Source organism: Lolium rigidum, chromosome 3 (genome assembly GCF_022539505.1).
Source record: "Lolium rigidum isolate FL_2022 chromosome 3, APGP_CSIRO_Lrig_0.1, whole genome shotgun sequence".
Lineage (NCBI taxonomy): Eukaryota > Viridiplantae > Streptophyta > Magnoliopsida > Poales > Poaceae > Lolium > Lolium rigidum.
In genome coordinates, this window is record NC_061510.1 from 39,731,498 (window position 1) to 39,744,858 (window position 13,361).

Below are 13,361 nucleotides of genomic sequence, written 5' to 3' on the forward strand. Positions count from 1 at the left end.
CTTTCTAGTTCTTTTCCGTAAAACAAAAAAATCCATAAAAATGAAAAATGAAAATATCAACAACACTCATGGTATGGCTACTAGTCAAGATAAAAACGTCATGTTGAAAGAGGAATATAAAAATGCTATGATATTTATGAAATATAGAGAATCATGTGAAGGGAAACGACTAAAAAGTTTCTTAAGACTTCTTAATAAAACTGCTATTGAGTTGCTTGCACATTATGAAAGGTCTTGTAACTTTTGGTGTGGTGAACACTTTGACTTCTAATGTAGATCCCATGAACAACATACAATTGCCTCCTCATACTTGTAGTTATGTTTAATTAGGGATGGTAGAAGTAGAACAATTTGTGAGCTTTATGGCAGCCTTCAAATTAAAGACTTTCCTTGATGAGGTCTATGAAATTAGTGGTGTGACTCATGATTGCGATTTTGAGGTCTTCATTATCCTAAATCATTGCATAGACTTCTTTTCTGATAATATATATGTTCTTGACTATAATGAAAGAACCGCATAGCCCGAGAAAACACTAGAGCATTACATAAGGAAGAAAATGAAGAAGCCATAGTTCCATCTAAGCTTGGGGAAGAGTGGGATTTTCCACCTTCACCACCAACATTGGATGATAACTCTAAAACTGATTATGCTCTAGATGATGGCCTATTTTTACTTGAGAACCCCCCATGTTTTGAAAATACTATATTATGTAAGGATGAAAATGATAAACTTCCTGTTTGTGATAATGCTCTCATCCATGAGAATCCCATGTTATTATTAAAATCTCCTATTCACACAATAGAGGAGAAATATGCTCATGTTGAGAAATACTTGCATGGTATATCTTATGCATATGAAAAATCTTCTTGCAGCCATGATTTCATGACAAAAAGTGGTACTAATAATTATGTTGAAAGAGGGAAGCATGTTAATGAATCAATTAATAAATTTGATGATCCTCTTTATATGCCACAATTCTCTAAGATTCATGATTCAAATAGCCACACTATTAGTTGTTCTTCAAGCGATTGCAATTATTATAAAAGAGGAGAATATAAGCACCCTATCTATGCTAATGATAATTAGAAGTTGCATTTAACTATCATAGATATATTTTGGTATACTCCTATTGTCTGTGATCCATTCATATATAAAATCCCAATGCATAGGAAGAAAGTTAGACTTTGTTAGTACTTGTTGCATATTTCATGTTGTGTGCTAATGCGCTTTAAAGGGTTAAATATATTTATTGGTAAGATCACTCCATGGGATCCTGGCATATTGTTGTCATATATTATTTTTAATCATGATAAGGAGATTATCAAGAAGCATCACTCCTACAACATCATTGGCCCTATTAATCCAAGTAAGTAAGCCTAGCTATATGGCTATTAAAAACGTTTTACGGGAGGTAATCCGAGATGTTTTTTTTCTTTCTACATGCTTGTTGTAGCATGTTGGTTTTATTAGTTTACTCTCTGGTTTCTAAATAAAGTACCAAGTTTTTACCCATTTGGATGATAAAAATTGCAAACAAAATATGGAGTTGTTGATTCCTACACTGCACTTTTTAGTGAACGATTTTTCTGATTTTTTTGGTAACTCCTAAAATCTTGATAAATTCACAGTAGTTGTATCTTTTCATTCTCTATATACAAAAATATTGGGTAAAATTTCTGACATGTCAAAGTGGTCGAAAGAAAATCAGTTTTGCTTCAGCAAAAATTCTAGACAAATTCTGTTTCATAATGTTAGATCCATTCTTTTGACTATCAAAATGATTTTTTCTTGAAACTTTTGATGTATTAGAATGAGTAGGACATTATTTTATTTCTGTTTCATGAAGATATAATTTCATTTATGAAAAATAGCAGCAAGCATGATATCTTTGTACCACTAATGTCACCCCATAGAAAAGAATGAGAATTTTTTTGTTGAAGTTTTTTCAGAGGGAATGGATGAACACCACACCAAGAGAAATCCAAAATGGTGAAGAACATAAGCTTGGGGATGTCCAAGGCACCCCACTGGATATATATTAAATCTCTCGGTTTGCGCACTTCTAAACTTTGTTTTTTGAGCAACATAGAATTTTCGCTAAAACTTGAAGCATCTTTGTTTTGTTTTGTGTCTGGTTTTGTTTTTGTTTAAGAAGACCGTCATATAGAATAATTTTCATGCATATGACTGAGCTACTGGATCCAACTCTATTTTCATGAGTTCCATTTAAAATAAGTTGCATACTATTAAAATTTGAAGAGGGATGCAAAATTCAAAGCTGAAATTTATATTATGTATAGTATTACTAGTTTCAAATGCTTTATTGAGTGGTGATGTGCTATATGCCTTATTCAATGCTACTTATTATTAGTATACATAGATTTTTAATTTTAAGTATCATTGTTTTATGATGAATGAATAGCTCTATAGATACTATTGCATGCTTCTAGATCAGGCCCGGGCGGCCACATCTGCTGGGCAGGCCCGAGCGGATAGGTGTGCCACCAGTGCGGCCCGCACAGGTCCCCGAATTTTTGAGGCCCCAAATTCGGCCCATCACATGACATAGGCCCATTGATCCCACAACAGATTTTGCCAAGCAGCCCGTTTGGACCCCTTTCCAATGAAGTTTTTTACCGTTAAAAATTACAAAGTAACAATAAGATTTGATCTCTGAGGGCGCGTTTGGTAAGCTGCATGCCCCTTGGCTTGCATCGACCCAGCTTTTTTCGGCCCGTTTGGTTACCTGGTCAACGCCGCGTTCTTGCAGGAACCGGTTCTCAAAGCACCCTCGGGCCAGGTCCTGGAGGAACACCCGGTTCGGCCGTTTCTAGAGAGCCACCCCCGTTTCCGCAGAAGTGGAGAACGCGGCGTCCTCGCAGAGCCACCATGGGAGATGGCGTGAGCTCGCACGGGATGGTGAAATCTCGGCGCCATGAATTCGGTCACCGCGCTTGAATTTTCGCCACCATATATAGGGGCAGCTCTCTCATCGGCAAATCCAAATCACCCATTTGCCCCCATTTCGAGCTCATCCAACATCCCCGATCTAGCGACATGGCCGGCTCTACCTCACCCGCATGGTCGGCGAGGCTTGCGGCGGCTGTGGCGGTGATGGCGTGTATTTCACACGTTCGTTGGGCAACCCCAAGAGGAAGGTATGATGCGCACAGCAGCAAGTTTTCCCTCAGAAAGAAACCAAGGTTTATCGAACCAGGAGGAGCCAAGAAGCACGTTGAAGGTTGATGGCGGCGGGATGTAGTGCGGCGCAACACCGGAGATTCCGGCGCCAACGTGGAACCCGCACAACACAACCAAATTACTTTGCCCCAACGAAACAGCTGAGGTTGTCAATCTCACCGGCTTGCTGTAACAAAGGATTAACCGTATTGTGTGGAAGATGATTGTTTGCAGAGAAAATAGTAAAACAAGTATTGCAGCAGATTTGTATTTCAGTATTAAAAGAATGGACCGGGGTCCACAGCTCACTAGAGGTGTCTCTCCCATAAGATAAAAGCATGTTGGGTGAACAAATTACAGTCGGGCAATTGACAAATAGAGAGGGCATAACAATGCACATACATGGCATGATAAGTATAGTGAGATTTAATTGGGCATTACGACAAAGTACATAGACCGCCATCCAACCGCATCTATGCCTAAAAAGTCCACCTTCGAGTTATCGTCCGAACCCCTTCCAGTATTAAGTTGCAAAGCAACAGCACAATTGCATTAAGTATGGTGCGTAATGTAATCAACAACTACATCCTCGGACATAGCGCCAATGTTTTATCCCTAGTGGCAACAAAGACAACACAACCTTAGAACTTTCTCGTCACTGTCCTGTGTGTCAATGCGGGCATGAACCCACTATCGAGCATAAATACTCCCTCTTGGAGTTAAAAGCAAAAACTTGGCCAGAGCCTCTACTAGTAACTGGAGAGCATGCAAGATCATAAACAACACATATGTAATAACTTGATAATTAACATAACATGGTATTCTCTATCCATCGGATCCCGACAAACACAACATAGAGTATTACGGATAGATGATCTTGATCATGTTAGGCAGCTCACAAGATCCAACAATGAAGCACAATGAGGAGAAGACAACCATCTAGCTACCGCTATGGACCCATAGTCCAGGGGTGAACTACTCACTCATCACTCCGGAGGCGACCATGGCGGTGTAGAGTCCTCCGGGAGATGAATCCCCTCTCCGGCAGGGTGCCGGAGGAGATCTCCGTGATCCCCCGAGATGGGATCGGCGGCGGCGGCGTCTCTGGAAGGTTTTCCGTATCGTGGTTTTTCGCATCAGGGGTTTCGCGACGGAGGCTTTAAGTAGGCGGAAGGGCAGAGTCGGGGGCCAGACGAGGGGCCCACACCACAGGGCGGCGCGGGCCCCCCCTTGGCCGCGCCGCCATGTGGTTTGGCCACCTCGTGGCCCCACTTCGTATGCTCTTCGGTCTTCTGGAAGGTTCGTGGCGAAATAGGCCCCCTGGGTCTTGATTTCGTCCAATTCCGAGAATATTTCGTTACTAGGATTTCTGAAACCAAAAACAACGTAGAACAACGAACCGGCACTTCGGCATCTTGTTAACAGGTTAGTTCCGTAAAATGCACGAATATGACATAAAGTGTGCATAAAACATGTAGGTATCATCAATAATATGGCATAGAACATAAGAAATTATCGATACGTCGGAGACGTATCAAGCATCCCCAAGCTTAGTTCTCGTCGTCCCGAGCGGTGTAAAACGATAACAAAGATAATTTCTGAAGTGATATGCCATCATAACCTTGATCATACTATTTGTAAACATATGTAGTGGATGCAGCGATCAAAACAATGGTAATGACATGAGTAAACAAGTGAATCATAAAGCAAAGACTTTTCATGAATAGTACTTCAAGACAAGTATTAATAAGTCTTGCATAAGAGTTAACTCATAAAGCAATAAATCAAAGTAAAGGCATTGAAACAACACAAAGGAAGATTAAGTTTCAGTGGTCGCTTTCAACTTGTAACATGTATATCTCATGGATAATTGTCAACATAGAGTAATATAACAAGTACAATATGCAAGTATGTAGGAATCAATGCACAGTTCACACAAGTGTTTGCTTCTTGAGGTGGAGAGAGATAGGTGAACTGACTCAACATAAAAGTAAAAAGAATGGTCCTTCAAAGAGGAAAGCATCGATTGCTATATTTGTGCTAGAGCTTTTATTTTGAAAACATGAAACAATTTTGTCAACGGTAGTAATAAAGCATATGAGTTATGAAAGTTATATCTTACAAGTTGCAAGTCTCATGCATAGTATACTAATAGTGCCCGCACCTTGTCCTAATTAGCTTGGACTACCGGATCTTTGCAATGCACATGTTTTAACCAAGTGTCACAATGGGGTACCTCCATGCCGCCTCGTACAAAGGTCTAAGGAGAAAGCTCGCATTTTGGATTTCTCGCTTTTGATTATTCTCAACTTAGACATCCATACCGGGACAACATGGACAACAGATAATGGACTCCTCTTTAATGCATAAGCATGTGGCAACAATTATTATTCTCATATGAGATTGAGGATATATGTCCAAGACTGAAACTTCCACCATGAATCATGGCTTTAGTTAGCGGCCCAATGTTCTTCTCTAACAATATGCATGCTCCAACCATGAAGGTGGTAGATCTCTCTTACTTCAGACAAGACGGACATGCATAGCAACTCACATGATATTCAACAAAGAATAGTTGATGGCGTCCCCGAAACATGGTTATCGCACAACAAGCAACTTAATAAGAGATAAAGTGCATAAGTACATATTCAATACCACAATAGTTTTTAAGCTATTTGTCCCATGAGCTATATATTGCAAAGGTGAATGATGGAATTTTAAAGGTAGCACTCAAGCAATTTACTTTGGAATGGCGGATAAATACCATGTAGTAGGTAGGTATGGTGGACACAAATGGCATAGTGGTTGGCTCAAGGGTTTTGGATGCATGAGAAGTATTCCCTCTCGATACAAGGTTTAGGCTAGCAAGGTTATTTGAAACAAACACAAGGATGAACGGTACAGCAAAACTCACATAAAATACATATTGTAAACATTATAAGATTCTACACCGTCTTCCTTGTTGTTCAAAACTCAATACTAGATGTTATCTAGACTCTAGAGAAACTAAATATGCAAACCAAATTAGCAAGCTCTAAGTGTTTCTTCATTAATGGGTGCAAAGTATATGATGCAAGAGCTTAAACATGAGCATAACAATTTCCAAGTATCAAATTATCCAAGACATTTTAGAATTACTACATGTAGCATTTTCCAATTCCAACCATATAACAATTTAACGAAGAAGAAACTTCGCCATGAATACTATGAGTAGAGCCTAAGGACATACTTGTCCATATGCTACAGCGGAGCGTGTCTCTCTCCCATAAAGTGAATGCTAGGATCCATTTTATTCAAACAAAACAAAAATAAAAACAAACCGACGCTCCAAGCAAAGTGCGTAAGATGTGACGGAATAAAAATATAGTTTCGGGGGAGGAACCTCGATAATGTTGTCGATGAAGAAGGGGATGCCTTGGGCATCCCCAAGCTTAGACGCTTGAGTCTTCTTAGAATATGCAGGGGTGAACCACCGGGCATCCCCAAGCTTAGAGCTTTCACTCTCCTTGATCATATTGCATCATACTCCTCTCTTGATCCTTGAAAACTTCCTCCACACCAAACTCGAAACAACTCATTAGAGGGTTAGTGCATAATAAAAATTCACATGTTCAGAGGTGACACAATCATTCTTAACACTTCTGGACATTGCATAAAGCTACTGGACATTAATGGATCAAAGAAATTCATCCAACATAGCAAAAGAGGCAATGCAAAATAAAAGGCAGAATCTGTCAAAACAGAACAATCCGTAAAGATGGATTTTATTAGGCCACCAGACTTGCTCAAATGAAAATTCTCAAATTGAATGAAAGTTGCGTACATATCTGAGGATCATGCACGTAAATTGGCTTAATTTTATGAGCTACCTACAGGGAGGTAGACCCATATTCGTGACAGCAAAGAAATCTGTAACTGCGCAGTAATCCAAATCTAGTACTTACTTTACTATCAAAGACTTTACTTGGCACAACAAAACATAAAACTAAGATAAGGAGAGGTTGCTACAGTAGTAAACAACTTCCAAGACACAAATATAAAACAAAGTACTGTAGCAAAATAACACATGGGTTATCTCCCAAGAAGTTCTTTCTTTATAGCCATTAAGATGGGCTCGGCAGCTTTAATGATGCACTCGCAAGAAATAGTATTTGAAGCAAAAGAGAGCATCAAGAGGCAAATTCAAAACACATTTAAGTCTAAAATGCTTCCTATGCATAGGAATCTTGTAAATAAACAAGTTCATGAAGAGCAAAGTAACAAGCATAGGAAGATAAAACAAGTGTAGCTTCAAAAATTTCAGCACATAGAGAGGTGTTTTAGTAACATGAAAATTTCTACAACCATATTTTCCTCTCTCATAATAATTTTCAGTAGCATCATGAGCAAACTCAACAATGTAACTATCACATAAAGCATTCTTATCATGAGTCTCATGCATAAAATTATTACTCTCCACGTAAGCATAATCAATTTTTGTAGTGGGAGCAAATTCAACAAAGTGGCTATCATCATATATAGGAGGCATATTGTAATCATAAAAGAAAATTTTCTCCTCAATGCTTGGGGGACTAAAAAGATCATGCTCATCGGAGCCAGCTTCCCCAAGCTTAGAATTTTCCATAGCATTAGCAACAATGGTGTTCAAAGCATCCATAGTAATAACATTCCCATTAGCATGCATATAAAGTTCCATGGGTTTTTTAATTCTCTCTTCAAACACATCATGTCCTAATTCAAGATAAAGTTCATAAAGATCTCTCATATTTTTGTTGTTTTCCATTATGCTTAACTAGTGAAATAAAAACATGCATGATATTAAGTAAAGTAAAACAAGTAACTAATTTTTTGTGTTTTTGATATAGCAAACAAGACAGTAAATAAGATAAAGCTAGCAACTAATTTTTTTGTGTTTTGATATAAATGCAGCAAACAAAGTAGTAAATAAAATAAAGCAAGACAAAAACAAAGTAAAGAGATTGAGAAGTGGAGACTTCCCTTGCAGCGTGTCTTGATCTCCCCGGCAACGGCGCCGTGAAAATATGCTTGATGGCGTGTATTTCACACGTTCGTTGGGCAACCCCAAGAGGAAGGTATGATGCGCACAGCAGCAAGTTTTCCCTCGGAAAGAAACCAAGGTTTATCGAACCAGGAGGAGCCAAGAAGCACGTTGAAGGTTGATGGCGGCGGGATGTAGTGCGGCGCAACACCGAGAGATTCCGGCGCCAACGTGGAACCCTGCACAACACAACCAAAGTACTTTGCCCCAACAAAACGAGTGAGGTTGTCAATCTCACCGGCTTGCTGTAACAAAGGATTAACCGTATTGTGTGGAAGATGATTGTTTGCAGAGAAAATAGTAAAACAAGTATTGAAGCAGATTTGTATTTCAGTATTAAAAGAATGGACCGGGGTCCACAGTTCACTAGAGGTGTCTCTCCCATAAGATAAAAGCATGTTGGGTGAACAAATTACAGTCGGGCAATTGACAAATAGAGAGGGCATAACAATGCACATACATGGCATGATAAGTATAGTGAGATTTAATTGGGCATTACGACAAAGTACATAGACCGCCATCCAACCGCATCTATGCCTAAAAAGTCCACCTTCAGGTTATCGTCCGAACCCCTTCCAGTATTAAGTTGCAAAGCAACAGACAATTGCATTAAGTATGGTGCGTAATGTAATCAACAACTACATCCTCGGACATAGCGCCAATGTTTTATCCCTAGTGGCAACAGACACAACACAACCTTAGAACTTTCGCATCACTCGTCCCGGTGTCAATGCGGGCATGAACCCACTATCGAGCATAAATACTCCCTCTTGGAGTTAAAAGCAAAAACTTGGCTAGAGCCTCTACTAGTAACGGAGAGCATGCAAGATCATAAACAACACATATGTAATAACTTGATAATTAACATAACATGGTATTCTCTATCCATCGGATCCCGACAAACACAACATAGAGTATTACGGATAGATGATCTTGATCATGTTAGGCAGCTCACAAGATCCAACAATGAAGCACAATGAGGAGAAGACAACCATCTAGCTACTGCTATGGACCCATAGTCCGAGGGTGAACTACTCACTCATCACTCCGGAGGCGACCATGGCGGTGTAGAGTCCTCCGGGAGATGAATCCCCTCTCCGGCGAGGTGCCGGAGGAGATCTCCGGGATTCCCCGAGATGGGATCGGCGGCGGCGGCGTCTCGCAAGGTTTTCCGTATCGTGGTTTTTTCGCATCGGGGGTTTCGCGACGGAGGCTTTAAGTAGGCGGAAGGGCAGAGTCGGGGGCCGACGAGGGGCCCACACCACGGGCGGCGCGGGGCCCCCTTGGCCGCGCCGCCATGTGGTTTGGCCACCTCGTGGCCCCACTTCGTATGCTCTTCGGTCTTCCGGAAGGTTCGTGGCGAAATAGGCCCCCGGGTCTTGATTTCGTCCAATTCCGAGAATATTTCGTTACTAGGATTTACGAAACCAAAAACAGCGAGAAAACGAGAACTGGCACTTCGGCATCTTGTTAATAGGTTAGTTCCAGAAAATGCACGAATATGACATAAAGTGTGCATAAAACATGTAGGTATCATCAATAATATGGCATAGAACATAAGAAATTATCGATACGTCGGAGACGTATCAGGCGGCGCCTAGTGGCCACGAAGGATGGTCGTCTTCTTCGTCTGTGTCGATTACTTAGATCTAGATCTTATGGGTACACAACCGGGGTCTGAACGAATCCATTGTAGGACATTCCTTCGTCGCCGGTGGAGGTTGTGGAGGTTTTCCAGGTTCCATCTGACTCTACGTCGGGGACAGTGGTGCTGCCTGCATCTTCCACTGGGACGGTGGTGCTGCCTGCATCTTCACCAGGGTCCCCTGCTTCCCCTACCTCGGTGCTACGTGTGGCTCCTTTGACTGTAAGGCCGATCTTACCTACCTCGCTATTCTTTGATGTGGTACTGGTAGTTCATAGATCTGCTAGTGCTTGATGTCTACGCACGCTTCTATTCCTGTAGAAAGTGTTGGGCCTCCAAGAGCAGAGGTTTGTAGAACAACAGCAAGTTTCCCTTAAGTGAATCACCCAAGGTTTATCGAACTCAGGGAGGTAGAGGTCAGAGATATCCCTCTCAAGCAACCCTGCAATTAAGATACAAGAAGTCTCTTGTGTCCCCAACACACATAATACACTTGTCAGATGTATAGGTGCACTAGTTCGGCGAAGAGATAGTGAAATACAAGTATAATGGATGATTGTGAGTGGTAATAGCAATCTGAAATAACTATGGCAGCAAGTAAACATGCAGTAGAACAGTAAATAAACGGTGATTCGATGCTTAGAAACAAGGCCTAGGGATCATACTTTCACTAGTGGACACTCTCAACAATAATCACATAAATAAATAAGTTCTCTTCCTTTGTACTACTTTCAAAGACTCTATTGTTGGATAACAAACACCATTCATTGTGTAGGGCTACAAGAGCACCCTCAAGCCGGAGTAAACAAGCTCCACAACGTCATAAAGGAATCACACACGATGCAAACACTGTCACTGTCACACCATGGAGAGTGAATCCGGAGTTCATATTAAAGTAACTCTAGAGTGCATAGTAATAGTTAACTTCATAATCTACAAGAGATCACAATCATAACCTACGCCAAGTACTACATGATGCACACACTCGTCCACATTACATCATGAAGGAGGAATAGACTACTTTAATAACATCACTAGAGTAGCACATAGATTAATAGTGATACAAAGCTCATGATCACATAAAGATCACATGGGAGAGAGAGATGAACCACATAGCTACCGGTACAGCCCTTAGCCTCGGGGGAGAACTACTCCCTCCTCATCATAGGAGACAGCAATGGCGATGAAGATGGCGATGGTGTCGATGGAGATGCCTTCTGGGGGCAATTCCCCTCCGGCGGCGTGCCGAACGAGAGACTTCTGTCCCCCGAACTTGGCTTCGCGATGGCGGCGGCTGCGTAACTTTCTCGTCCCGTGGCTTATGTTTTTAGGGTTTTCGAGGCGGAGAGAATATATAGGCGGAAGGGCAGCCTCGGAGGAGCCAGGGGTGGCCCCCCATAGGGGGCGCCCCCCCCCTTGGCCGCACCGCCATGTGGGGTGGGGCCCCCAGGGCTCCCCTCTGGTCCCTCTCTGGCTCTCTGGAAGCTTCCGTAAAATATAAGATCGTGGGCATTAATTTCGTCCAATTCCGAGAATATTTCCTGTGTAAGATTTCTGAAACCAAAAACAGCGAGAAAACGAGAGCTGGCACTTCGGCATCTTGTTAATAGGTTAGTTCCGGAAAATGCATCAAAACGATATAAAGTATGAATAAAACATGTAGGTATTGTCATAAAACTAGCATGGAACATAAGAAATTATAGATACGTTGGAGACGTATCAAGCATCCCCAAGCTTAGTTCCTACTCGCCCTCGAGTAGGTAAACGATAACAAGGATAATTTCTTAAGTGACATGCTACCAACATGATCTTGATCAATACTATTGTAAAGCATATGAGATGAATGAAGTGATTCAAAGCAATGGTAAAAACAATGACTAAACAACTGAATCATATAGCAAAGACTTTTCATGAATAGTACTTTCAAGACAAGCATCAATAAGACTTGCATAGGAGTTAACTCATAAAGCAATAAATTCAAAGTAAAAGGCATTGAAGCAACACAAAGGATGATTAAGTTTCAGCAATTGCTTTCAACTTGTAACATGTATATCATGGATATTTGTCAACATAAAGTAATATATAACAAGTGCAATAAGTAAACATGTAAGAATCAATGCACACAGTTGACACAAGTGTTTGCTTCTAAGATAGAAAGAAGTAGGTAGACTGACTCAACATAAAGTAAAAGAATGGCCCTTCGCGAGAGGAAGCATGGATTACTATTTTTGTGCTAGAGCTTTTATTTTGAAAACATAGAAACAATTTTGTCAAAGGTAGTAATAATTCATATGTGTTATGCATAAGACATCCTATAAGTTGCAAGCCTCATGCATAGAATACCAATAGTGCTCGCACCTTGTCCTAATTAGCTTGGATTTACATGGATTATCATTACATAACATATGTTTCAACCAAGTGTCACAAAGGGGTACTGATGCGTGCAATTAACACATGTCCGTTGGGAACCCCAACAGGAAGGTGTGATGCAGACAGTAGCAAGTTTTCCCTCAGAAAGAAACCAAGGTTTATCGAACCAGGAGGAGCCAAGAAGCACGTTGAAGGTTGTTGGTGACGGAGTGTAGTGCGGCGCAACACCGGGGATTCCGGCGCCAACGTGGAACCTGCACAACACAATCACAAGTTCTTTGCCCCAACGTAACGGTGAGGTTGTCAATCTTACCGGCTTGCTGTAAACAAAGGATTAAACGTATGGTGTGGAAAATGTTGTTTGTTTGCGAAGAACAGTAAAGAACAGAGTATTGCAGTAGATTGTATTTCAGATGTAAAAGAATGGACCGGGGTCCACAGTTCACTAGTGGTGTCTCTCCCATAAGATAAATAGCATGTTGGGTGAACAAATTACAGTTGGGCAATTGACAAATAGAGAGGGCATAACAATGCACATACAAATATCACGATGACTACTATGAGATTTAATCGGGGCATTACGACAAAGTACATAGACCGCTATCCGAGCATGCATCTATGCCTAAAAAGTCCACCTTCAGGTTAGCATCCGCACCCCTTCCGGTATTAAGTTGCAAACAACCGACAATTGCATTAAGTATGGTGCGTAATGTAATCAACACAAATATCCTTAGACATAGCATTGATGTTTTATCCCTAGTGGAAACAAGCACATCCACAACCTTAGAACTTTCTCGTCATCGTCCCGCATTCAATGGAGGCATGAACCCACTATCGAGCATAAATACTCCCTCTTGGAGTTACAAGTATCAACTTGGCCAGAGCCTCTACTAGCAACGGAGAGCATGCAAGAACATAAACAACACATATATGATAGATTGATAATCAACTTGACATAGTATTCCATATTCATCAGATCCCAACAAACACAACATGTAGCATTACAAATAGATGATCTTGATCATGATAGGCAGCTCACAAGATCTAACATGATAGCACAATGAGGAGAAGACAACCATCTAGCTACTGCTATGGACCCATAGTCC